Below are 27,307 nucleotides of genomic sequence, written 5' to 3'. Positions count from 1 at the left end.
CAAATGATACTTAGCCGTGTGGACAGACATTTTATCTGGTCCTCCATCCCGGGGCACTTGGGTTCCTTCCGTCTGGTAGCCGTTGTGCACAATGCTGCTATGAACATATAGTAGAAGTCTGTTCAAGTCCCTGCTTTCGGGTTGTTTTGAGTACCCCATGAGGCTTGAACCCCTCCTAGATCTGAGTCTGGGAACTGGAATGCAGTGGTGTTCACGGGCATGGCAGCCGCCTCCTCCTCCACCTTCCTTCCTGTCCTACCCCGTCAGATGAATCACGCTTAATGGAGGAGGTGGGCTTCAGGAGGGCTGTGTTTTAGGATGGGTTCTCCTTCCCACTTTATGAGATGGGAAGGCATTTCCCGACGAATTCCAAGCAGGATGTGGCTGCGTCCCGAGCTGTGGGAATGCCGGTGGAGAGGGGGGTGGGCTTGAGGGAGGCAGGGAGGGGGCAGTGCCGACGTGAGCGCCGTCCGGGAAGTAGAAATTGCAGGAATTCATGAGCTTGCACTTCATGGTGGTACGTGAGGAACAGAGTGAACCCCAGGTTTCTAGCTTGGGCGACTGGATGGCCCCATTACTTGGGGGTGACTGGCAAGAGGGAGGGTTTGGAGAGATCGCAGGGCGCACAGCTATTCTGGGCCTCTCCACGGGGCCTGCCGATGATCTGCGGGGTAGCGATAATTACAACGTGACTATATAATGGAACTGGAAAATGAAATAAAGATACTGTATAATTAGTGCGAATTTAGATTCTTACTCAAAGAAGACGGTTATATTTCTTTACAGAAATTTCTCTTACTGTGGCAAGATTTTTTATTTTGGGAATCTGCAGTAAAGGTTAGTATTTTCTTGGTCTGTTTCAGAAGTGACAGATGAAACTAGGCGAGCAATTTGATATTAAATGCTATAAGTATTTCCACCTAAATTTTTGTACTCTACTTTGAACTTGAATTTGGAGTGAGTCACTACTTTACTCTTAATAGCACCTGCGTTGTCCGGCTCCATGAACCTTCTCAGTAGGCTTCCCCGTGCTCATCCCTAGCAAACCTAGCTCTTTATTTTTTCTGCTCCAAGTCCCATTACTAAAGAACTGGAGTGACGTATACAGTAAGAGGAACAGATGTTATGGAAAGGATAACGGGTTCACTTTCAGATAACTTGATCTCGCATGCTGGTGGAGCATCGAGGTGGAGGTTAAGTCGGTGCTTGGATATAAAGGTCTAGAGCTCAGGGTCAGCCTGAGGCTGGAGGTAGCTGTGGAGGTCATCCCAGTGCCCAGGGAGATGAGATTTCCAGAGAGGAAAAAATAGACAGAAGAGAAGAGCAGAGAGAAGACTGACCTCTTCGTTGTCTACTCGCATGCCCATTTTAGGTGATGGAGAAAGCGATAGGGCCAAGATTAAGAGTTGGCACCTGGCCTGGAGCTTTGTTCCATCCTGCTGTCTTCATGTGCATCATGCAGGCTCCAGGGCAGGAGTGACGGGGTTTCAGTAGATGGGCTGGAGGAGATAGGACGAGGTGTGACAGCCCTGAAGGCCAGAGCAGCGGAGCCCACAGGACAGGTGGCTGCTGGAAGTCGAAGGGAGGAAGTTGAGGGAGGTGCGAGCGGCTGGCTATGAGATGCCGGAGGGGTAAGATGATGGACAGGTGTTCGCTGCATTTGGCTGTTAGGTCATGGCGGTGTGTAACCCAGGGTGGCGACCTTCCAGTGTGCTCGCTCCTTAGCTCCTGACTTCCAGACACTGTAACTCAGAAAAACTTAAGTAACTTTCTTGAAGACGGTGGTTTTCAAACTTGAATGGGCATCAGAATCCCCTGGAAGTTTTGTTAAAAGACAGGCAGGCCCCCAGGCCTGACCCCCAAAGCTTTGATGCAGTAGGTCAGTGAGGGAGCTGGAGAAGTCACATTTCTGATAAATGCCCAGGTGCTGCTGTGGCTGCTGCTGCTGGTGTGGGGACCATGCTTTGGGGACCAACACGCTTAGCCACTCAGCTAAGTGGGGTCAGGGGTTCACACCTGGGCCTGGCTGACGGCAGGTGTGCTCTTTGCTTTATGGGAAGTAAACTTCAAAACCCGCGGTGGAGGGAATTCTGCTCACTGCCCAGGATGGACTAAGGGCTTCCTAGTAGGGGTCCAGGTGAGCGGCTATTTCTCTTTTAGGTGAGGTCCTGGCATGCGTGGGTGCAAAGGCAAAGGGAAGGGTTGGGAGCGGGAGCTAAGAGAGGGCATTGCCCATACAATTGCCCAGACAATCATAACATTGATTAAAAGTCAGTCTGCTTTATTATCGCTGTGTGCCAGCAATTCTAAACGACGTCTGTGATAAATACTCTGTCCCCACACCATGTATGTGCCGCTGCCTGCCAGGGAAAGATAAAAACGCTTAGACACCTTCATTGTTGGGGCTCCGAATTCAGGGACTTCGACTTTTGTTTCTCTGTGTCGCCACGTGGGTTAGCGCCCAGTCCGCATCTGACTTAAAACCCTCAAGGAATAAATCAGATGCTGTGGAGCGATACATTTGGTAGGTAAGTTTCATAGCAACTTAGAAAGTTTCTTGACACTCAGCTGTGTATCTGACGGTCCTAGACCCAGATGAACCCGTTGAATCCTCACAGTGACCTTGTGAAATGAATTCTGTTATCATCCCCATGTAACGAGGACACAGAGGTGCCCAGAGGTGAGGTGACTTCTCAAGGTCAAGGTGGCTTCCCAAGGTCAGACAGCGAGTGAGTGGGCAGAGCCTGGATTCCCGCCAGGCAGCCTCGTTCCATGCATTTAACCGCTATCCTCTACTGCCCCTCAGGGAGACAGTCGGTGCTTAATAAATGCACATTGGCTGGAAGTCAGTAGGCGCAGCCGATGCCAGTGGTCCAGGGAGCTCCAGTCTCCAGTGGGAGCGGGATGCCGTGTGGCTCACGAACTGCCCTTTTCAGGTCTCAGGATCTTGGCTACTGAAGCAGCCTGAACCCAGAGCCACTCGATGGTGACCTTGGGCGCTCAGGAGGGCACAAGCTCCCTCCGTGCGGCCTCAGGGCCTGGCCTTCGTGTGGCCTCACGGCCTGGCCTTCATGCAGGCGGCGGCGGCAGTGGCACTCACCTCCACGGTGATGCGATGTGGTTTCCCCCGCCAGCGGGTGGTTATTGGTATTTATAGAGCAGCTCATAGCTGAAGAGCTCCAGAAGCAACAATTACCTCTTTAATCCTCTTAGCAGCTCTCTGAAGAGAGGGGAGTGCAGGAGCTCCTGCTCCCGCTCCCTCTCCTTGCCTCTCCTCCCCTGCTCCTGAGCCCAAGGCGCAGCTTCACGGTGGGAGGAGGAGAGGGCAGTCTGGGCAGTAAGTCATTTCTTGTAAGTCAGGTTCCCAGCTTGGTGGAAGTATAGAGCCTCTTGCGGGGGAGGGCCTCAAGGTCAGCTCACCTGTATTCCTGCTTATACTACCTGGCAGCTCAGTGAAGAGAGAAATAGCCTTTTTCCATCTAAAGAAATCTCACCGGTCCCTTTCAGTAATAACCTTTAAGTTCAAGGAAAGAAAGTTTGAATAATACAGTTTCTTTTTTTCTTCCCAAGCCATGAATTCTGTCTTGGCAGTTACAGTGTCCAGGACAAGCTATTCGGAGAAATGGCAGAGAAAAGGGAAAGGGATGTGTGTGGTCTGAGAGATGTTAGCGTTTTTTTTTTTGTTTTGTTTTTTTTTCTTTTTCCATAAGCTTCTGTGCCTTATACATTTGCATCTCTGCGGCAGCCTGCTGGGCAGCGTGATAAACAGCCTGCCGCTGCTCTGTCTTTTGTTATGCAGATCTAATTGAATTCAGCGGAGGCACCTGGAGATACACTTGGAGGGGGAAAACGCTTATTTTGGTGATCTGAACTCACCAACGGGACCCCATGATGGGGCTGGAGGGTTCCTTGTTTATACTAACAGTTTTCTCTTCCTAAGGGTGGCACAATCCCTAACTAAATCAGCTCTGCTATTGCTGAGGTTCAGAACATTTTCAGATGTTCGGAACTCTGATTTCAGGGCTGTCAATCATTTAGTTCCCTGGCCAGGTCACAGTGCTACTAGCTAAGGATGCGGAAGAGATCAGACAGCTAGAGAAATACTCTGAGCTTCTGGTTCCGGATTGTTGTTGTTTTTTTCTTCTCCGTGATCCTTCATGATCAGGTCTGGCTGGACCAACTTCCTCCTTGTTGCCATTAACCACCTGTGCCCGGCCACTTCCAGAGTGTGGATGGAGCTGGTGGGACCCCTGAATTCCAGCCTTTGGGAAACTCCGCTTTATGTTTGCTCAGTCTCAGAGTTTTAATTTTTTTTTTTTAATATTTTTTTATTGGGCTTATTTCATACCTGGGCAAGAGTGGCTCTGGGTTCAGGCTGCTGCAGTAGCCGAGATCCTGAGACCTGAAAAGGGCAGGACCGGCAGCGCTGGCCTTCTGAACGGTTCACTCTGTGGGCATCGCACATCTGTCACCCCGAGCGGAGCCTTGCCGTGGGAGACCTCGACATGGCGCCAGCTGGGTTCCGAGCTCTGGCTCCCCCGTCCCCCCTCTTCCCGCCCGAGCGCCATGTTTTTTGCTCTTTCTGCCCTCCTCAAGGATCTTCTCTAGGGCCAGCAACCCCAGCAACTGTGTCCCTTCGTGCTTCACCTCCAGAGAGAGGACCATGTGTTCAGTATGTGTTGGGAGAAAGGAAGGAGGGCCCATCCGGAGATGCTGGGACGAAACAGGAAGAAGGAAGCACGGATGGAGGAGGCCTTTGACGACCGGCATACGCGCCTCTGCCCGCTTCCCTGCAAGGAGGCAAAGTCAGAGAGGGGAGATGTCATTATGCCCCACGTGATTACAGAAGAGAGTCTGAGAGTCCTTGGCAATGCCAGGGAAGTGAGGGAGCTCTTCTAGGTCGGCCCCCGGAAGCCAGCGGGGACGTGAGCTGGCGGGGGGGGGGGGGAGGATGAGCTCACAGGAGGGAGGGGACCCTATGCAGTGGAAATGCCCTCCCAGCCTCAGACGTGGGAGGCAGCTTCCAGGGACGGCTCGTGGAGTCAAGCCTGGTCCGAGGCTTCCTTTAGACGTTCTCCAGCTTTCTGACATGTGTCGTGTGGCTTCCTCGGCGAGGCCGTTCTGCAGCTGCTTCTGCGGTGACAGTGACTCTGGGGGCTGGGGCTGGGTGTGCGTGTGCCCGGGGAGGGCGGGTGTGGGAAGCAGGCAGCGTAGGGTTCCATGGTGTGCCCCCCCCAAACCATTTCCCAATTGGCTTCTTTCTTTCTGCTCCAGTGTCAGCCTTTTTCAATTTTTTTTATATCACAAATTACCTTCCTGTGTGGAAAGGTTCGCTTTTCAAATTCCTGCGCTGAGCACAGCAGAGCAGAGAGGAACCTTCCTGGAGGAAATGCTAGAACATCCCGCGTGTTTCCACTGCAACCCATACGGGTATTTCTCTAAGTAAGAGTACAAACAGGCCTGAAATAGAACGCATTAGTAAGTGCAACGGAGAAGCGAAGTGTATTTTTAGCAAGTATGGCTAAAGCGCATTATTGCGGTGCCCGAACAAGCTGAGAGAAGGCAAGAGAAGGCTGGGAAGCTGGGGATGAGGACGCGTCTGCCGCCAGCTGTCCTGGGACCCAAAAGAGTGACGGGGCCTGAGGACGCCTGGGCCGAGGTGGCCCCCGGAAGTCCGGGGGCTTCTTGAGGCCATCGCGATGGTTTTCCAGTCGCTTGTGCTCGGCTTCTGCCCGTCGTAGGGGAAGTAACTAGAGACAGGCGGCAGACTGGGGAAGCCAGACGAAACCAGCAAAGGCCCGAGGCGGTGAGCCCACCAGGGTCGGTGGAGAGGCTGAGGTCCTCGCTTCAGCCGTGGCTGCAGCTGGCCTCCTCTTCTGGTGCAGGACGGGGGAGGCCTGTGAGCCAGAGGCTGTCGAGGCAGACAAGGCTGTGAGCACTGCGGGAATCCAGGGAGGGGAGCAGGGGACTCGGATTGTGACAGCCGGAATATGAGGCCTCAGCCACACCAGCCGAACGCTCTAAAATTCAGTTTCTTTCTTTGGGAGCCATGAGCCCTGTCAAGGTCACAGATAAGTGAAGGTTGGAACTTTCTGAAGGAAATTGCTCAAAATACCGTGATGTGATACTATTTCCTCACCCGCTGCAGATTGGGTGGGGATTAACACTTGATAGCTGTGTGAGTGTGTGACTGCCTCTTGTAATGGCACTATTCACAAAAGGACAGAGTTCAACCCCAGGCAGGGCCTTTAGGTGTCCATCTGGGGGCTGCGGCTATCAGGATGCTGGGAAGTTTCCCCATCCAGGGCCCCGTGGCTGGACCCCAGAGTCTGGTCTCTCCATATTGGCCAAGTTCACTCTGGGATCCTCAGCTTCACGTGGGTCCTGGACACCTGCTCCTGTTTTCTCTTCTGTAGAAAAAGGACATCACAAGTATAATGGTTAATTTTGTCTATTAACTTGACTGGAATATGGGACGGCCAAACATTCGGTCAAATGTTATTCCGTGACGGTATTTTTTGGAAGAGGTTAACATGTAAATCAATAGAATGAGTAAAGCAGATTGCCCTTCCTAGTGTGGGTGGTCCTCATCCAATCAGTCGAAGGCCTGCATAGAACAAAAGGTTGGCCTTCCCTCAAATAAAGGGCAATTCCTCCTGCCTGACGGCCTTTGAACTTGGGCATTGGCTTTTTCCTGCCTTGGAATTTGAGTTGAAACATCAGCTCGTCCTGGGTCTGGAGCCTGCTGACCTTTGCACTGGAACTTACTCCTGGGTCTTCAGCTTGCAGAGTCACCCGACAGATCGTGGGACTTGTCAGCCACCATGATCATGTGTGCCAATTTCTTATAATAATTTTCTTTATTCTCTTTCTCTGGAGAATCCTGAATAATAACACAATCCTCTGCCAGTAAAATCGTATTTTGTGGCCCACCCAAAATGCCCCTTTCTCTGTTACAGGGTCTCATGAGAAGGCAATGAGTGAGCAGAGCAATGCAATGTGGGGTCTCTCATTGTTTAGTTTTTCTGTAACGGGCAGTAGATCAGAGACTTAGAGCCCAGGAGGTCCTGCTTTTAGAAAATTCAATGCATAACAGTTTAAACCTATGGAAAAGGAGAAATCAGGAGCTGATTTGTCACATGAAAATGGGATTTTTTTTACAAGGTCCTTTGAATTAGCAAGTTTCCTCTTTTATGTGGAAAATTTTGATTGGCCCTAACCCTTTCAGGAACACATGGCTTACCTCAGATGAACTAACCCCCCCCACCAGCCTCTACCATGTAGCATTGAGTGACCTTATTGATCTACTTACGAGGTTGATAATTCGATGGCTTATTTCACAGACCGTCCTGTAAAAACTGGCACAGACCTGGGCGTTGCCCTGTGGCAAAGGGAGCTTTGCTTGATTTGTACCTTTTTTTTGTTTATTTGGGTTTGATTTTATTGGATTGACTCTGAGTCAGTCCTCAGGTCCTTTTGGAATCACTCAGTGCCTGCAGCGAGCCTCAGCTCACCATTGTAATGGCACGTACCCTGGAAGAAGGTGCCATCAGAATCATTTCTGGGTGTCCTACAAGAGACCCCCATCATCAGAAAGGTGGTATTGGGCTGAGAGGAGTTCTGAAGAATTAATGAGACTGAGATTTTTCTCTGTTTCTGCCAGCAGAACGCTGTGTCCTACACAGACCCTTGGCAGACATATTCAGCAAACGTCAATATTATCAGAGAGAGAAAGTATAAAAATTCCCATTAAAATAGGCATATTCAACAATAAGCAAAACTTGTGGCTTTTTCGTTCATGTTTTAACAACCCGGGTATTTCAGAATCTCAGCAGGACTTCTAATGGTCAGCCTGAGCCCAGGTAATACCCTCCCGTCAGGCCTCAGCAGATCTCTTTCCCGAGGTCCCCTCCCTTCATGGACATTGTCTGCTGTAATTCTCGTGACATTATTCACGCTAAGGCAGAAGGGACCGAAAACAACTAAGTTTTACCCAGGAGTTGCGCTTCTGAGGTAAAGTTTCCCGTTTAACTATTTAAAGGGTCTGGATTTGTTTTCTTCTGAGCATGGAGGCCTCCCAGGCCCTCTGAAGTCACAAAGGTGGATGCCCAAATCACATATGTGGTGGTGGATAAATATACTCGGTGATTCTTCCATATGCCCTGGCGAATATACTGAGGTAATGACTATCTTTAGTGTTTTCGGCCAAGCCCAAATTGTAGGGTTATCTCGACCTGCCAGAACAGGACAACAGGTAGTGACTCTTACACGATGCAGGTGCCAGAATAGATTTTTTTTTTAGTATGGACCGTCCACGTGACATAAATGAATGGGATGTTTTCCCACGCTTCCCTTTCTTGGCAGTTACCAGGGTGTAGGGCTGCTCACGCTCTTCACACCCCTCCATTTAATCTCCGCCACTGTCATTTCCAAGTCTTTATCTCGAGCTCACACACCCATTTGCCCGAGCTCGCCCATCTGCACGGGCAGCTGTGCCCAGGCGAAGGCCAGCTCCGTCGAGAGCCCCGCAGAGAGCCCCGAGCGGGGAGCCGGGCTCCCTGGAAGCCGCATTCCAGCCTTCGGCACGAGTGGACGTGTTTCTGGACACGACGCTCCCTGCTCTGGATAGCGTGGGGCAACTGTGAACGGGGCGGCCACACTTGCTACTCCAGGCGCCGAAGGTGTTGGAGACACCCGGCCAGGCCTGGGAAGGAGTAGGCCAGTGGCACGCTGGAGTGCATCCAGGTTTCTCACGGCCCCACGTGAGAGGAGCACCCCGCCCCCCACAAACACCACAGCCCTCGCCTCTGCTCTTAAGCCTTAATTGGGCCCAGGAAACCACTCCAGGGGCGTCCCCTTCCCTGCCTGAGGACACAAGAGACTTTGTTCTGAAATTAATTAGCGCGTGATAAGTATTGTGAAACAGCAATGCCGTCCTTGGAACTGTCATCAAAGCCGGCTGTTTGCGGGGTGCTGGGACACTGGGTTTGCTAGATTCTTCTACCGCCCGGGGCTGTTAGGTGCCTGTGGTATGGACAGGGAACGTGTGTGTGTGGGGGGGGCCTGCCCCAGCTTCGTTGGAAGAGAGGGAAGCAAGTAAGCGAGGGGGGAGAGGTTTTAAGGCAGAGGGAGGAGACGGGATGGGCGATGAAGAAAAGCGTCAGGAGGCCGGGCCCGGCCCTCGGTCGTTACTTCCTCAGCGTAAGAACGTCAGGCCGGGTCGGCGGCTTCGTCCCTTCGCCATGTGACGAAAAGGAAAACAAGTCCGCGCAGAGAGTGGGGATCGGACAACGGACTGAGTTGGACACGATCAGATTTCCGTGCCGGTCACAGAACGTGCGGCCCCGTGCACGTCCGGTTGTAACTGTGGGTCACTGGAGGGGATGAGCGTGTGTTTATTTACGTCCTCCCACAATTCATATGTCGAAACCTAACTCCCAATGCGATGGTATTGGAAGGCGGGGTTTTGGGGAGGTGACCGGGTGTGGGCTCCCAGCCTGCCCACCTGGCACAGGTCAGTGGCCCAGCACAGACGGGGCTTAGAGCTCCCCGAGCTGGACGTGGCGTCTTGGTTGCTCCTGTCTCCGCAGTTGACCCCAGATGGTTCATCTGGGGTAGTTTGGTGGCCCTTCTTCTGCCTGTCCCTGGCTGAGCACGGACTCCCAGCTTCCACGGCTCCGATTCTGTGCCTCGCGGAGGGCCAGCCTTGGCAGGTGCAGAGTTGTTTTATTAATAGATGAAACCCTTGAATACTTGCTTTATCTATTCCTGTTAATAGCTTAACAGGGTGTTGTGACATGTTCACTGGCCCATCTAGGCAAATCCTCTCATGACACAATTTCTGAAAAAAACCCTTTTGCAGTCTCTAGACTGTCCCTTGGGCCGTCCTGAAAACAGTCTTCCCGATGACTCCTAGAAGCAAGTGGCAGCGAGGCCAGCACAGTGATTCTGTGAGGGGCAGGGAGCCCAGGCCGAAGTCTGGAGGCAAGCAGGTGCCTTTGGGGTGTGCGCAGTGGCCCCGGCGCAGATGTGGAGGCACCCGCAGCGTACCCACCTTACAAAGCGTTAGGGCAAGAAGAAGCCTTCCAAAATCCCCCTGTACAAGTTGTTAGTGTTTTTATTGTCTAAACTATCTGACGCAAGCTGTGCATCTTCTCACAAGAAAAATGCACGTGTGCCCACACCCCTGCCATTTTGCAGACTGTGTCAGGAGTTCACCGACTGACTGCCTGACGTGCGTTTATGGGCTATAGGTGAGGTGTGCTCCGAGCCAGTGTGCTCTGGATCCCGTCTGTTCCCGTAATTGCTGGTGAAAAGACGATGGCTACGCTCATTTTCGGGCACCTTGCTAGTCGGTGCAGAGCCAGACCTAGGAGCTTGCTGAACTGGCCAAGACTCTCCACCCAGGGCTCCTTCTACAACCCTCGGGCTCTCTCTCTCTCTCCCTTACTGCTCTCCGTGACATCCACACGAAGTGACTGTTGTCTTATTTTATCTCGGTGTGGGTGGTTCATTGCATTCGCTTCCGAGCCCAGGAAAGGCGATGGGAGCCTTCTTCCCTGGTCTGCGGATTTAATGCTCGTTCTGGGACGAGAGTTCGTGACCTCACTTTTGGCCGCAGAGGCTTATCTGTCACACTTCGCTTGGTGTTTCTGTTAGTAAGTCATAGTTTGGGTATAGAGAATCAGGCCATTGCAGAGCAGAAGGTGTATTAGTTTGCCAGGACTGCCATAACCAAGTGTCATAAAATGAGCGCCTTAAATAGCAGAAATTTATTGTTTTGGAGGCTGGAAGTCCAAAATCAAGGTGCTAGGAGAGCTGGCTCCTTCTGAGGCCTCTCTCCTTGGCTTGTAGGTGGCCGTCCTCTCGATGAGTCCCTTCACATCACCTTCTCTCTTCGTGTGTCTCTTTGACTGAATTTCCCCTTTTATAAAGACACCGGTCCTGTTGGATTAGGGCCCACTCATGAGCTCACACTAATCTGATTATCTCTGTAAAGACTCTCTCTCCAAATAAAGTCATATGCTGAAGTCCTGGGTTTTTGGGGGCATCGACGTGTGAATTTTGAGGGGACTCAATTCAGCCTACAGCAGAAACCATTTCCTGTTTGGTAGGTCTCGGTGAGGCCAAACTTCACCTGGTCCAGTCCGTTCTCCGTAACTCCCCACTGTCTGATTCCTTTAGATGCCATGAGATACATTTCCTGTAAAAAGTGACACAAGACACATCTTTCGAATGTTAGGGGAAAGTTTTGATTCTACCGGAACACTTGGCAAGTATCCTGAGCACCTCCCTGAGCCAGTGAAGTTTGCTTGACAGTCAGGTGGAGGGAAGCAAACACATTCGTTGTGTAGTTAAGAGTTGCATGCTGGGTTCTGGAAGAATCTCGCCTCTTCATTTCTAAGTGCCTGACAGCTCAGAATCAACCTGGTCGCACTGTGGTCATTAAGAATGAATTTTCCATTGGAATTACATTTTTGATAAATGGTGTCGATTACGTTTCCTTGCAGAGAAATCATACTCTCAGAGAAAGAATGCGGAAGCCAGGTAAAGACACAACCACTGACATAAATAAATGAATACTTCAGAAGCGAGTTTAGTTTCTCATGGAAGAAAGGTGCCTTTTAGCCTAAAATGAGTGCCTGTGGCACCTACCCGTCTCTATTTCTGTCTTAAGTTATTCGTTTTGTGCGGGGTGGGATCAAATAGATGGAAGGTTAGCTGCTACAGTGAAGTCACCCTGGTTTCCTGGAGAAAAGCCTCTCCTCACCTGAGCTTTAGGAGAACGGATGGAAATGCACAATGTTTTAAAATGTGGACATTGCAATCTGGGGGTGGTGAAGTGTAATCCTCTGTGAGAGCAGCTGAAGGAATAGTATAAGAGATTTATAGTCGGCCTTGAGACCCGGGTTAATGTTATGAACATCTCTTCAGCACAATGCTTGTGGAGGAGGAGATACTGGCCCTTCGGGTGGTCTCCGACAGGAGCTCTGAATGGCAGAGCAAGGCGAGGTGTCTGAGGACTGGCAAGTGTCATGTCAGCACCAAGAAAAATCCCATCCGTTTATAGCACAGTACATCAGACGAAGGCAAATACCAGAAGAAGCTTAAGGTCAGTTATAGAACCAGATTATCTAGGGTGGATTATCTATGGAAAACGTTGAATCCCAGCCTAGCTTCACTCGGTGTGGTTTTGGCATGCAGCTTGTGTTTGAGCCATTTTTCCTTTTCAGCTGGTGTGTGCCTAAGAAATACTTGCTAATTTTCACCATTAATTTTACAGACACACACACATTAGAAAGTCATATATAGGACGGAAAACCTACTGCCTTGATGCTCCATGCCCCGGTTCTACCTAGTGTGTCAAAAAGCCTGATATTTTTGTATTCACCATGGTTTTCGATGTTCTTGTTACTTTTCACCTTTATTGTTGTGGTCGATTAAGAACTGACTATCTCATTGTTTTGAATTTGATCTCTAGTAATGAAACTGATTCTAAACGTAAACTAGAAGTCAGTGAGGGTAAGAGTGGCTTACAGATGGAATTTCTATTTTGGGTGAAAATAGTCTCATTTAGAAGTAAAAGCACGATCGTCAAAATCCTGCAATTGAACAAAATGTAAACTGCGAACTCGTGGGCTGAAAACTTAGATTCTGGTTACTTTCGAAGCAAGCACATTGTTTTTTTCCACTGTTGTGAATTTCTCAGAACAAAAATTTGCTGCCCCAGTTGAAACTCATGCCATTTATGAAAGAGAAAAATACCTTCAATTCTTTTATTGCCTAAACAGTTTTCAGATGCAGACAAATATTTATTTCTTCCAACTGCTATAGGTACACGTGACCTCATAATAATGCATAGCAATGACATAAATTTTAGTGACTGCTTAGAATGAACTAAATACCATCACAGAATATTTCCAATTAGTTTAAACAATGACGTGCCTTTCGTAAACTATACAAGGCATTTCCCTTTTAATGGATTGGTTCTTTCCAGTTTTTAAAAGTTATCTTAATTTTTAAATTCGAAGACTTTTTTTTTTTTTTCCTACAGTGACAAACATAAATGTTTAGCTCTCCAAGAAATGCAGAATCCCAGAATGGTTCATTTGGGCGTATTACTCATTGAAGGTTTTGTGTCCTTGGGAAAGTTGCAGAATAAATATTTAGGCAATTTCGAAGAGATGAAAATACCCCAATATGTCACACTAGTAGACTACAGAAAGAAAGAATATACAAGACTTTTATTGTTTTCTGTCAAGAATTTCATGATGTGAAAGATTAAACAAACTGGACATATATATTCATTTCTTGTAGGAAAAACTTCTTTTTTCTTCCATGTTCTTTTAAATGTATATGTTTTCTTATGTGTCTCTGTTCTCCGAAGGATCTGGACAATTGCCTTAGTAAGTTACCTTGGTCGTTCGTGGCTTTATGAAGTTTATGTTCATTTTGAAAACTTCAGACTCTTTAATGGCTCTCCGTTAGGACGAAGACTGACGTAAGTCCTGGAGAACTGTAGATAACACAGTGAAACAGGACGGGGCTGTTTCTGTCTTGTAGAAGTCCCGGTGGGGGGTCTGGGGCCGGCGTGGCTCTTCGTGGCGGCAGGGGCCCAGGCTGCTTCTCGCTCGCTGCTCCGCCTTGTGCTGCCTTGATTTCATGGTGTAACATGGGGCAGCCATATCCCAGGCAGCAGGATGGACAAAGGGACAGAGAAAAGGAGGCCAAAGGAGCATGTGGCTGGCTAGAACTTAGACAGTCGTGCCTCACTGCAAGGGCGGACGGGAAAGAAAAGCTCCCTGCTGAGGTGTACGGGTCTTGCTCGTAATCAGGGACTTTGTCCCTAGGGAAGAAAGAGAACTAGTCATGGAGAACGGCTTGTTATCTCTGTGACAGTAACAGACTTTAGCTATAAACACAATAGAAACAGTCCATTAATAACATTTAAAAATAAGCCAAATTGCTTTTTATGGTTGTTAGGGACTCAAATTCTATTAGCTTTAAGACTAGAAATGCCCCCATAAATCCAGACCTGAAGTAAACATTCGTTGTTTAAAATGATGAAATGCAGTTACACTCTAATAAATTGTATTGAAATTTTTATATCTGTTCCCTGAATGACTGGGGTTGAAGAGTGCGCAAGAATTTCGCAAAAGCCTGGTTTACAAAAATTGACTAAAATTAAGCTTAGGAAGTGGCAAGAAAATATGAATTCGGTGATTAGACTGGAAGGTGCATAGCCCAGAGGAAGAAGAGAAGGGCAGGGAAGGGTGGAGATTGAGGAAAACAGAGGTAAGAGAAGAATGTGAGGACAACCGGTTAGAAGTCAAAGCGATGGAGACTTCTGTGATGGCCGGGAGGCCTGGACCCGAGCTCCGAGACTGACCTGAGCCAGGCTGGGGCAGCTGACGACCCTGTGGCCAAGATCATAGCGTGAGCATCTGGTACCAACAGAACAGAGCAGGGGCCGGCTTCTGGGTTATCCACGAGGAGAAGGCCTGAGGCCGGTTTGGTAATGGAGAGAAGTATCCAGGAACTCTTCGGCTAAGATCTGGCTAAACTCCGTAGCCGCGGTGTGCCCAAGTTCCAGCTTGTATAAAACCTGGACTCCGATGAGAGGGACCGCTGTGGGAAGCATAGCGTTGGCTCCCAGTACGGGATGCCTTCATTGAGAGAGAGGTTGGGGGACAGGTGCCGGGGCAGTGGGGATGGAACAGAATAGATTTCGGCTTCCAGACGGGAGATGGGTGGCGGGGAGTGCCGGGGAAGGTGAGCTCTGAGATTGACAGGGGACGGAAAGCTAGCCCACCTTAAGACCCCAGTCTGGTCTTGGAGCCCCAAGAAAACACCAACGTCGTTGTCGCCATTGCACACCACATTGTATGACATTCAGGTCTGTCGGGGGCGCAGTTCAGTTCCCTGCAACCCCACGGTTAAAAATTGGTAAGGGGAAGCAAGGATAGCATTGCCTCGCTTTGGATGTAGAGCCTTTTCCTTCCACGGCATGTCATCTCAATTAAGGAATTCTGTCAGTTTTCACCACAGAATTTAGATAGCAGATACTCACGCGCAATTTTGTTATTTATTCTATCCTTCGGAATTAAAATATGCAATGTTATATTAGTTTCAGGCATGTAACATAGTTATTCAACATTTATATACCTAATGAAATGATCACCACGACAAGCCTGGTACCCACCTGATACCACGCGTAGTTATTAGCAATATTATTGACTATATTCCTTATGCGGTGCTTTGCATCCCTGTGACTTGTTGAGTTTATAACTGCAAATTTGTACCTCTCATTGCTCTTCACCTTTTTTACCCGTCCCTCTCTTAACCTTCTCTGCTGGTAGCCATCAGTTTGTTCTCTATGAGTCTGTTTCTGTTTTGTTTTGTTTGTTTGTTTCATCTTTCAGATTCCACATATTAGTGAAATCATTCGTCCTTCTCTGTCTGACGTATTTCACTTAGCATAATACCTTCTAGGCCCATCCATGTTGTCACGAATGGCAAGATTTCATTCTTTTTTATGGCAGAGTAATACTCCATTGTATATGTGTACGGTGGATAGCCTCTACATCTTCTGTACCCAGTCATCTATCGATGAGCGCTTAGGTGGCTTCCACATCATGGCTATTGTAAATAATGCTGCAGTGAATATAGGGGTACGTACATCTTTTTGAATCAGTGTTTTCATTTTCTTTGGCTACATTCCCAGAAGTGGGATTGCTGGGTCATCACGCACCATTTTAGCAGTGGACAAATGAAGGCATTGATTGTGAATGACTGCCAACTTGGGTCTTTTCCGAATCCTACTTCCTTGGCGTCTAGACGAGGGCCTCTGTTTTTGCCTCCATATCAAATGTCATGCTTTATCATCATTTATGTTATCTGTTGACTAATAAGCTAGCTGCAAGAAGGATGGAAAGGGGATCGGGTAAATAAGAACTTCCACGGCAGTTCTTCCCTATATTGTTTTTTCGATCAATCTCAGTACTTAGAGCTGAACGGACGAGGTCATTTAGGGTGACCAGTAACTTTGGCTGAGAGGTGGGTGGATCATTCCGGTCTCGTGTCCCTGCCGGTGCCTCTCTTCTCATTCCGATGAGAACCGTGCTGCTTTATCTTGGCTGCCCACAGTCCATATCGGCATGCATATTTCATGATTTTCTTACCTTCCAGGTGCTTCTGAAAAAAGTAAGATGAAAAAAGACAGAGCTGAAAGCAGAAGTAAACACTTTGATGGAGCCGGCTCTGAGGCATTAGCATTGATTTCTGCCCATGTCTGGGTCTCTCGCCAGGTGACTCTGTGCCTAGGGGGTGGCGCACACGGGGTTTTCTGATAGGATTTGGCTGGAACAACACAAAGAAAGGCTATTTTCCCACTCTCTACAATAGATGGGTTTGAAGTTGGGGTTGAGGGTTCACCTTAGAGCAGACCCGGGAGAACAGAATTGTGGGTGGGCTGTCTGCCCTTTAGCTGTTCAGTTTTGAGGATACTCTTTTGGGGGCACCAATGGGTGTTAGCAGCCTTCTTACGTAACAGGGTGTCTCTACCGAGGCCTTGTGTACATTTCTGGAACCCTCACCAGACACTCTGGGACAAACTGACACAGTCCATGGTCTACTTGAGGAGAAGGAGCCCCAGGAAGAAGCAGCCCACACGGGTCATTTAGAGAGACCATGGCAAAGCCCGGATGCCCGGAGAGGGTGTGTGTGGGGTTTGGCTCCATGGAAGAGGGAGACGGGGAAGAGAGCTGCGTGCCTTCCTCCCGTCCCCCCTGGAGTGGACCCCTTCCCCGTGCGCACCTGGCCAGGCCTCGGACCCACATGCTTTTCAGCCTCACCGAGGATGAAAGCAGAAGACCCTGTGGGAACCACCCTGTGGGAATGCACTCTGGTGGGTGGGGTGGACGGGGGACAGGTCACCAGCAGCGGAGCCTTTTCCTTGTGGGTTTGAAGGAGTCCTTGTTGTCACTGCTAGTGCTGGTGACTTGCCTTTCTAGTGATCGAGAATATATTTAGTACGTAGCAGAAAAGACCAGGCTTTGAGGCCCGGCACTGCCCTTTGCCTTGTGACTTTGGATGAGTTACTTTACCTTCTGGACCTCCATTTAGAGAGGGTTATCTGTCAAAGGTGGCTCGGGACATTCTGCCAATTTGTTGTCTAGTCTGTCTTTCCTTTAGAAGACACCAAGGTATGGATTCTTTACGAGAGACTTAACGATGAAGTACAAAAGTTCCCTCTCATCCATGGGGGGTGCATCCCAGGACCCCCAGCAGATGTCAGGGCAGCAGCATGAGTAAGTCAAGGCATAGAGTGTGGAGTAAGTAGGGTGGTGGGCGGACCAGCCCACGTGAACGGCAGAGGCTTCATGGGGAGTTTGGTTCATCAGGCAGCGGGGTGCAGTGTAGACCCGGGCAGAGTACGGCCATGATGGACACAGGGCTATAAGAAAGTTGCTCCGATGGTGGTGGGTGGGGCGGGTGGAGAAAGGCAGGTCTGAAGGGAGAAGGGCGGCTGTTGTAGCAGACGGAAAGCAGAGGGCGACACACTGTGAAAGCTGGAAGGAACGTTGGCGGCCGCCGACCTGGTCTCGGTTCACCCATAAGAGAATTTGGGTGCAGAATTAGTGGAGGTGAGGCAGGACCAGAAACAGACCCCGGCTTTCTTGGGTGGGTCCTGTCCTGAACACACACAGGGAATCTCGTTGTGACTTCTCAGTAGCCCACAGGGTGGGTGCTGTCTTCACCTGCAATTTACAGAGGAGGAGATGGGAACGGAGTTCAGTGGCCCGCCCCGGGTCCCATGGAGGCAGCGGCGGAGCACGCTTTGACCCGAGCAGGTTGGCGCCAGGACACTTGCTCTTCAGCCGTAGACTTGGCTTCGCTCCCAGGCGGAGTGGCAGCTCGTGTTCCGCGAGGCCGTCCAGGCCGACCGCGGTGCTGGCAGCAGGGGTGGGGAAGGGGTGATTCAGCGGGCGGCGTGAAGGAGGATGCGGAGCACGCGGTGCCCGGCCGCCGCCTGGAGGCCGGTGGTGCGCCCGAGGCCCCGTGAGGGCTGCGCGCTGGCCACGTCCATCCTTTGCTCGTGGAGCCTCTTTCCTTCGGGGGCCCGGGCTCCGCCCACCCAGCGTGCTTCGTGGGGTCCGCGTCTCCATGCTCTCCTGGTGCCGCTGCGTCAGCGCCCCATGGCGGCCCGTTCGGTGTGGTGTGTGTTTGCGCGTTTGCACATGTGTGCTCCTGTACGTGTGTGCATGCATGCATGTATCTGCACGTGCCTGCATAAATGTGTATATGCCTGTATGTTTGTCGTGCGCATGGATGTGTGGGCGTGTAAGAGTATATGTGCATTTGTGTATGTGTTTGTGTACGTATACATGTGTGGGTGTGCATGTGTATGTGTTTGTGGGGGTGTGTATCTGTGTATATATGTGCATTGGTGTGTGATTGTGTGTATGCACACATGTGCACGTGTATGTGTGGGGGTGTGTGTATTTATGTGCGTACATGTGCATATGTGTATATGTATGCACCCACGCGTGCGTGCACGCACATGCTCCTGGAATCGCGGGAGGCATGCTTGCTCCTCTCCCTTTTAGCCAGGCGGCCTCATATAATGTATTTAAATACGTTCAATGAGACTTGTGAACCGAAACAACTCCTGGGAGCTGGGTTACAGCCGAGGAGCGGGTCCCTCCTCGCACGTGTGTCGCAGCTGTCCGGCAGCCGGGCAGAAGGGGCTGGGGGGATGCGGGAGGAGAGAAAGGAGGCATTGGCACTAGCGGAAGAAGGAAAGGACAGCCTTCAAGGACCGAACTCGGCGTAAGCAGGGAGCGTCTGGACCTCCTTCCTCTCAAGGATGCCAGGAAATGGACATTCTTTTGCAAACCCAGCATGGGGTTGGAATACAGAGATCGCCGGCTCTGGAATTTCAAGGGCAGTAACACTGTGGCGCGGAAAAGCTTCTTCGAGGAGGATCAAAGGCTTCCAGATGGTGCAGTGTCGGGGAAACTGGTCTGTACTTTCTGGAGGGAACTCTCCCCGGCCAGGTGGTCCACCCGGCCACTTGCCGGGCCCGCAGAAGGAGCCTAAGTTGCAGCGTCTGTCCTTTATTGCTTATTCAGCACGGTTGCCCAGCAGAGAATTAAAAGGAGTGAAAGCAAATGGGCTGGCACGAGTGTCTGTTTTACGAGAATTTAATTATCTTTCTCCTGGAAGAGTTGGATTTTTTCTTAGCTTTGTGGCTTTATCACCGTTTGGTTTTCATTAAGGCCAGGACTACATGCTCTGGCGTGTACCAGATACCAACAAAACAGGGCAGAGGAGGGCTGATCTGATAGAACAAGTGATTTCAGACAGCTGCCTCCTTCCGCCTCCTTTCCCGTTCCAGCACCACCCCCATCACATCACATATATATGAAAATCTACCATTTCTCCCAAAAGGAGGGAGTACCTGAGAATTCACTCTTTTGTATGAGAGTCATAGATTGGAAGAAAGGAGAATCCAGGTTGAGTCCAGGCCCCACCACATACTAAATGTGTGAGGACTGGCAAGTCACTTAACTTCTCAAGCCTTTATCTGTCAATCTGTATAATGAATGCATTATGCCTGTCTGGCTTGCTTCCGTAGTTGCTGTGAGGATCAGAAGAGATAATGTATGAGTGATTGCTTGGGAAGGTTAAGCTTCTCTATACACTGTAAAAGATTCAATGGAAGGATCTGGTCCTCTCTCTCCTGCTCACTCAGTGCTTGGTACCAGCAAGCACTAGAGTCAGACTCTTGTCTACTTCGGGTGATATTGTATTCTTAGTTCTCAGCACAGTGCTCGATAAATGTCAGTGAAATTAATGAAAGGGAACCAGAAAACAGTCTTTTAATATTTCCCCATATCAATGCAGAGCTGAGAACAGTTTTCAAATTAACCTCACTAATTAATAGAGGAAATGATTTATTGGGTTGTTACAATGCTGAGTACCTCATTAAAAAATTTAAGGAGAGCAAGAGAATTGAAATTAGGATCTTGAAGAGATCCCTGCACCCCCATGTTTATTGCAGCATAATTCATAATATCCATGATGTAAAACAATCCAAATGTCCATCAACAGATGAATGGACAAAGAATGTGGCATAGTTATATAATGGAACATCATTCAACCTTAAAAAAGAAAGAAATCTGCCATTTGCAACAACGTAGATGAACCAGGAGGACATTATGCTAAATGAAATAAGCTAGTTCCAAAAGGAGAAATACTACATGACTCCACTTACATGAGGTATCTAAAATAGTCAAACTTACAGATGCAGAGAATGGAATGGTGGTTGCCAGAGGCTAGGGAAGGGGGGAAATGGGGAGTTGCTTTTCAATGGATATAAACTTTTAGTTATGCTAGATAGATAAGTAAGTTGTAGAGACCTACTGTACAACTTAGTTCCTCTGATTGATTAACAGAATGGTTCTGTGCTGGGACCAACTTTAAAATATGTTAAGAGGACAGATATCATGTTAAGTTCACTTACCAGAAGAGCAACAAACAAACAAATGAACAAACAACCCCAAAGACTTAAGAGGAAAAAAGTCTGTCCACCATATCCACCTGACCCAATAATACGATGCTATATATACTGTTTGTATTATTTGTCAAAAAAAAAAAAATGCTTAAAAAATTTTTTTAAGGATATTTGATGAACTTCTTTCTGAAAGATTTTGAAAACTTTACAGTTACTGTTTGAATGTGCCTTACTATCTATAGCCCTATTTCCTCCTGATTCTTTGTTCCGATGGATAGTATGTATAGTAAGTATATCCCTCAAGCTGATAAACAAAGTAGAGAAAAACCAAGAGGCTAAGAAAACCCCGGAAGCCCCTGGACCAGTGGAAACAGGGTTTTCTGTGTCAGCTCAGATGGTGTCTGTCTGCTCCTGAGGATTCTGTCCTTAGACTCGAGGTTCACCGGGAACTCTGAGGTGCCCTTTCTCCTTTCGGTTTCTGTTAATCAGATGGGGGAAAGGCTTAAGCTCACCAAGATGGAGGTCATTGTGCCTAAAAGGAATCTCAACTCCTGGTTTCCGCTGATAAGAGTGATATTCCACTAAAATCAGGTAATCCTATTGCTCCTTTCCCAGGAAATTCAGAGGGAGTGGGTGGTATAGGAGATTGAATCCAGCAGCTGCTTCGGTTTCTATAGTTTTCTGGCCAGGGGGCACCCAGAGGGGAGGAAGCTTTTTTTCACAGTCGCACAGAAGCACTGTTATGGGCTGGTGGCACCTGAGATCACTGTTTCTAGAAAACTGCCTGCCAGGTCCCCCTTGACTCATGCTGTTTACCCTCAGTGAGGTCTTTATTGATATTCCTGATTCTTTTATTTATCTCTTATTGATTCCCTGCTACGTCATCACATAACTAATTTATCTTTCCTGTCTCCAGCCGTGGTTCATTTTCTTACTTCCTGTCAATGTATGCGTCTCAAGATTGTGTCCTAGAGATGCCCCTCTTGTCTCTGCAGTCTTCCTTATTCACCTCTTCTATGGCCCAAGCCTCACCCATCATGTTGAGGCCAAATTGTTCTCAGCCATCAGAATCTCCTAGGGAGCTTGTGAAGGCAGAGCCTGGGTCCTGTTCCCTGCCTCTCTGGTTCAGTAAAGCCTGGGGTAGGAGCGAGACATTTGCATTTTTAACAAGCATCTCAAGACACTTTGAGGAAGGGTTTGTTGACCTTCATCTAATAGAGAGGCAGACATTTCTCCAGTAAAATGGGTTTATTTGGGAAGAACAAAGGATCTCAATGCACAGCATTGGAATGGGGGGCAAATCGTGCACAAGTCCAGGGAAACGAAAAGGGGCAGGCTCTTTTACGGACTTGGGCGAGGGCTCTTGTAAAATAAGAGTCCACTGGAGGAGACCGGGGGTGGGAAGTATAGAGGCTCCTCATTGGCTGAGTCCTGGCCATCTCTCATTGGCTGAGCTGTTACTAGGCGAGGAGGACTCTTCCTCCCACCGAGGAAGTGAAGTAGCGTCACTTCCTGTCGTAAGTTCAGGTAGTTCTCTTTCTGTTGGCGTCAGGAGTGTGCGCTGAGTAACAGGTGCGTGAGAGTTCTCTCAGCTCTGGACTTTACTTCATTTTTTAAAGTTTTTATTTAATTTTCATTTACTTTTATCCCCTGCCCCTTGCTTCCCTTTAAATGAGGTTTCTGTTTATTACCGTTCACAAACTCTAGGATGATAATTCCCACCCCCCATCGCCAGGCCCTCAGCAAGAAATTCTCATTTCCAGCTCTGTGAGATTTCATATATTTTTTTCTGGTACCTCAGACTAATCTTTCCAAAAGTACTGACCATAGTCAAAAGGTGGAAACAACCCAAATCGCCACTGACTTGGGTGGGGTCGGGGGAGTCAGTGTTTAAGGGCGGGGCGGGGCGGGGGAGGGGTGAGAGAGTGTGAGGGAAGGACGGAATTTCTGTTTCGTGAGATGAAAAGAATTCTGTGGATAGATGGTGGTGATGGCGGCACAACACGTGATGGACTTAGTGCTGCTGCTGAACCGTACCCTTAAAAATGGTGAAGATGGTAAATTTTATGTTATATATATTTACCACAGTTTTAGAAAAGCAAGCCCATTGGTCTCCCTATCCATCCCAAACTAATCTTTTTCTCTTGAGGCTCATATTTAGTTGCTAGAACCTGATGGAACTGGGAGGAACCCACCCAACTTAGCTTCTGCATTTAAGCCAAAGTAAAAGAAAAAAATAAATAAAAGAATGTCTTTTGTCTTTAGACTCTCGAAGAATAGTTAAGCAAAAGGAGCTCATAGCAATGTTAACAGTTCTGGAAATTTGTTCCTCTGCCCCCTTCCCCCCAACCCTGGTAACAGGATTGGCAATTCTGGTGGTGAGTTAGTCTTCAGGAGGGGGCGTGGGCACAGAGACTGTGACCATCCACATGGTGTTACATTTTCTGAGATGCAGGGAGGCATCTCGGAAGAGGAAGCAGCATGTGCCAAAGCGCAGAGGCTGAAGACAGCCTTCATTTGGGTAATTGCTAGTCTTTCAGTTTAGCAGCCACTAATGGGCAGGGCCCCAGGCCAGAGGCATCACCTGCCCTTGCGTGAGGTTCTCTCTTCCAGCTCCTGACTCCACTTGCTACCCTGAGCCTGTCGCATGACACGGTCATTTCCTGACCAGGAATCATGCTCTTGGAGCAAAAAGGACTGGAGACTGGTATTTGACTCCCCCTACCTCAAACTGATGTGGTTTTATCGTTACATGAATGAACATGGTTTGTCAGCTGCCATTTAGATGTGAATTTGCATATCTTGATGCACTCTATTTTTCCAGGATTGTGAGGGTTTAGAAGGATCTAAGTGATCCTTGTCTAAGAACAGGCTCTAGCAAAGCCTTGCCACTACTCTTAATCACGCTGTGGTTTTTCTTTTGTTCACCAGGGACTTCGGACATAGCCACAGGGCACCAAGTGAATTCCCCCAAGGCCTGCGTGACATAGCCCATCTCCTGCAGCCTCCCTGGCTGGATGCATATTTTCATTTGAGGGTTAGGATCACAGAAAACTACACTCTGGGTTGTTGCCTGCTTCCATTATTATAGGGGGCAATGCCTGGAAATTGTGTTGCGGGTAAATAAAACCTGAACATGAACCCACAGTGTGGTTTTCGGCATAAGTGTGTCCTGTAGGCTGGAGCCGAACGAGCCACACTGCTCAGTTCAAGATGGTTTGGGAAGCCGTGAGTGCCTTTTGATGCCATCTCCAAATTTGTCTTAAGATCTCGTTTAATCATTCCCTATTATCCACCATAAAAGTACTCCTTCATTGACAAGTACATCTGAAAATTGAATGTCTTTTTACTAAGGTGGCTACATATGAGCAAAGTTCCCAGTGCAGCCTCTGGGACCATTCAGTAATTCAGTCCTTCCCTAGAGTCACCAACATGAGATGGCATTCTGGCCCTGCCTGGATGAATTGGAGGAGTGCCTTCTGCAGGATGCAGTGGGGACACAAATGTACAATCTTGGCATTTTCTGGATTCCTATGCATTTATTCTGCAGGGAAGACAGTGGAAGTGAATGCAAATGAATGTAGACCAGCAGTCCTGACAAGCTCCAGGAAGCCTTAATTCAGCAGTGAGTGTACACAATTGATTTCTCATTCCTTAGAGGCGTTCCCCGCTCTGTGATAAGAAATGGAGACCTAAGGACGGAAAGGATTTGGCAGTCAGGCTTTTGCGAGAGGCCTGGGTTCTGATGGTTTCAGAATGGTTTCGGGATGGTTTGACCTTCACGTTTCAGCTCCTCTGTGCTTACGCAGTATGCACGACTCTAATGTGCAGTTGATGGTCTGCTTCGTCATAAATATGCTCCCGTTTTTCTTTAAATTGCATGCTTTGCGAATGTGGCGATGAAGTCTTGTGCCGTCCCGCTCCGAGCTGCCCGTATCCACGTGAGTCGTCCCTCTGTCCAGCATCTCCAAGCTGCGTACACGCCCCACCCATTACTCCTCTAGCAGCCATCCCAGTTATCAGATTGACTGTTGTGGTTTTGGGGCGCTTGTGTTTAAGTCGCTTTTATTTTACTTAACAATGACCCTAAAAAGCTCAAGAGTAGTGATGTTGGCAGTTCAGATATGCCAAAGCATAAACTTTTTTAGAGTGAAAAGGTGTGTTTGTATAGGGAAAAACATAGTATATTTGGGGTTCAGTGCTCTCTGTGGTTTTAGACATCCACTGGGGTCTTGGAACATACCCCCTATGGATAAAAGGAGGTGCTGTAATCTGTGGATGGCAGTGCATCTAGGTTTTGGAATTGAACATCTCCCTTCCTTAGCCTTTATGGATATTCACTCAAATGCTGTAGTCAGCTCACATAGTAATACCTGGTAAGGACTAGAGGCTAGTGGTTTTCATCTGTGGTGGCAAATTAGAATCTTGAGGGAAGTTTTAAAAAGTACGTATACCTGGGCCCTCTTCCAGTCCAGTTGGATCAGAATCTTTGAGTGGTGCTCAGACATTGGTTTTTTTTTTTTTTATATCAACTCCTTGGGTGATTCAGATGTGGAATAGTGGAGAACCCCAGGGCCACACAGAAGAATCTGCACTCCTAGATGGGCACAGGGACTTGTTTCCACCACATGGATCGCAAGAATGGACCATTCATAATTTCTCACCAGGCACACGGCATCTCTGAGCAGTGGTGAACACATCTTACCCAGGACTGTGGAGATTCCTGGGTCCGTGCCGTTCATGAGCCGCATGAGTTGACTCAAGCGTTTTGTTTCTCAGTTTCTTTATTTGTGAGATGGGCATAATGAGACCTGCCCTGTGTCCTCACTGGGCTGTTGGACAAAAGCTGATGAACTCCTGGAACATGTATAGGAAAGCTCACTGCAAAATATAATGAAGTGCTATACTGAGGGAAGCTATCATTATGCTGTGGCGTCGTGAGGTGTCATAAAAGCCCGATACGTTGTAACAATGTCCAAAGCCTTGGTCTGTGCCTTGAGTGCGCAATTATATATGAAATTGAATTGACTCACTAAAGTATTTATAAAACTCTTTCCAGAAGAGGTGCACAAATGAGTGGAACTAGATACCTTTGTGATTCAGTTGGGATCAGTCAAGACCCGAGAAGGCACTTCCTTAAGCTGGCTCTGGTTTCAGACACCTTGAAGTTTCCACCACCTGCTCCACTAAAAGCCTACTTTTTTGCACCTGCCCGTAGGGAGATTCGGGGCTCCTTAATGGAGCTGTTGATAAATCTAGCATGTCTTTATTTTAATAGATAAGGGTTCATTTTGGCTTCTAGGATCTAGACCCATTGGTCGCCACTGTCATGTTTTCTCATTTCCAGTTGCCCCTACGTAGATGTCCTTGAGCCTGGGAGTGGGTGTGACACAGCGGACAGACCATCCGTGTGTTTCGTTAAAGCCAGGAGAACGGTTGTGCTCATGAAAGCTCACTGAAGCTCACATGGGTGTTTGCTTCTCTCTGAGGGAAAAAAGTGTCCCGGTTCAGGTGACTTTGGTATGTTCAGATTGCTCAAGGGGAAAAACAAGCAGACCGCGCGGGGCTCATGTTGACTGTTCCGCCACAGAGGGACCAACGCGAACTCGCTTTGTTTAACTTTGCTTCGGCTGTTTTCCTTTCCTGAACACAATCAACAGCCCAGACCTCAAAGAACACAGTCAGGATTGTGTGTCATCCCAATATGAGTATAAAAGGTTTTGAGGTCCTGCCCAGTTTAGGTGCTGCAGAGGAAATTCTTACGGGAACTCATGACCATCAGTTCCTCGAGCAAGTGTTCCTGGCTGCAGGTGCCTACCTGGGGGTTTTGCTGGTTTTATTGCTGGCCTTCTATTTTTCTCCCTCTTGAAGATCTTTTTCTTGTGGATGCTCTCCACAGGAGGTGCCAAGGTGATGGATTAACTGGGCTCGGCAGCCTTGGCAAAGTAATTGTGTCAGGTTTTGAGTTCTCTGGATGGATCATCAGTAAGTCCTGAGAAGGATGCAGGGTCATTGCAATGTGCAGGCCTCCTGGCTTTCCATGCTGACCCACTAGTTAGCCAAGTCATATGGTGGGCGGCAGACTCCCCCAAAGGAAGGCCAGTTAGGACTATGTGTGCTCCTTGAGGACAGGGCCCATGGCTTTTTCATAAAAGTTGCTTAATAAATGTTTGCAGAACTGATGACGCATTATCCTCTATTTAAAGTAAAATCTCAAAATAGTAAAAGCTCCATTGATGGATGTGGTTGTATCTCCACATTTGTCTTCTGTGTTTAAATCTAACATTTGTTCATCTCTTCGTCTGCCTGACTGCAGTGGTGAGCTGGGCTTGATGCTAATAGCATGATAAATTATGCCTTCTCTACATAGGCATTTGTCACTGCTGTCCTGGAGAGAACAGCTTCACTGGGTTGTTATGATGAGGTAATGGCATAATGGATCTGAAAGTACTTTTCAGTTGGAGACCAGTATGGAAATATTAAGGTTTCATTAATGCTAATACTAATCAAAATTAGTTATCAGGCTTCTGTCATTATGAGGCAATGGGGAGAGATAAACCATTGTGGATTATTAGCACAATTATGAATGCTGCACACACTTATACTTCTCTTATTTAGCATACTATTCCTTATTATGCAGATTTTGCAACAATTTAGGCCTACCTCAAACCACATTTGGAGTGTTTGCATTAATAAACAAAAATTTATCATGATAAAAATAATAACATCTTCAATTCTGGCCTACCACGTGCTGCATGCTGCACTGTGAGCTCACATTTTCTAACTTAA

The 27,307-nt window shown here is 48.4% G+C and overlaps 1 protein-coding gene across 3 annotated transcripts in view; it reads left to right on the top strand.

Annotated features, from left to right (window-relative positions):
- The window catches only part of CAMK1D (calcium/calmodulin dependent protein kinase ID), a 336,799-nt gene that overhangs the window by 76,212 nt on the left and 233,280 nt on the right, over positions 1-27,307 (top strand). Inside the window, exon 1 of one of the 3 annotated variants that reach the window (XM_036228185.1) lies at positions 18,610-22,090. The exons of the other annotated variants lie outside the window; for them this stretch is intronic. The gene's annotated coding sequence lies outside the window, so the exon portion shown is untranslated. Of the gene's footprint in view, positions 1-18,609; positions 22,091-27,307 lie in introns of those variants that run through there. 3 annotated transcript variants of the gene reach the window in all.

The sequence above is a fragment of the Rousettus aegyptiacus genome, unplaced genomic scaffold, assembly GCF_014176215.1.
Source record: "Rousettus aegyptiacus isolate mRouAeg1 unplaced genomic scaffold, mRouAeg1.p scaffold_m13_p_10, whole genome shotgun sequence".
In the NCBI taxonomy this organism is placed as follows: Eukaryota; Metazoa; Chordata; class Mammalia; order Chiroptera; family Pteropodidae; genus Rousettus; species Rousettus aegyptiacus.
The sequence above is the reverse complement of the archived record's forward strand: the minus strand, read 5'-3'. Positions and strand labels throughout refer to the sequence as shown.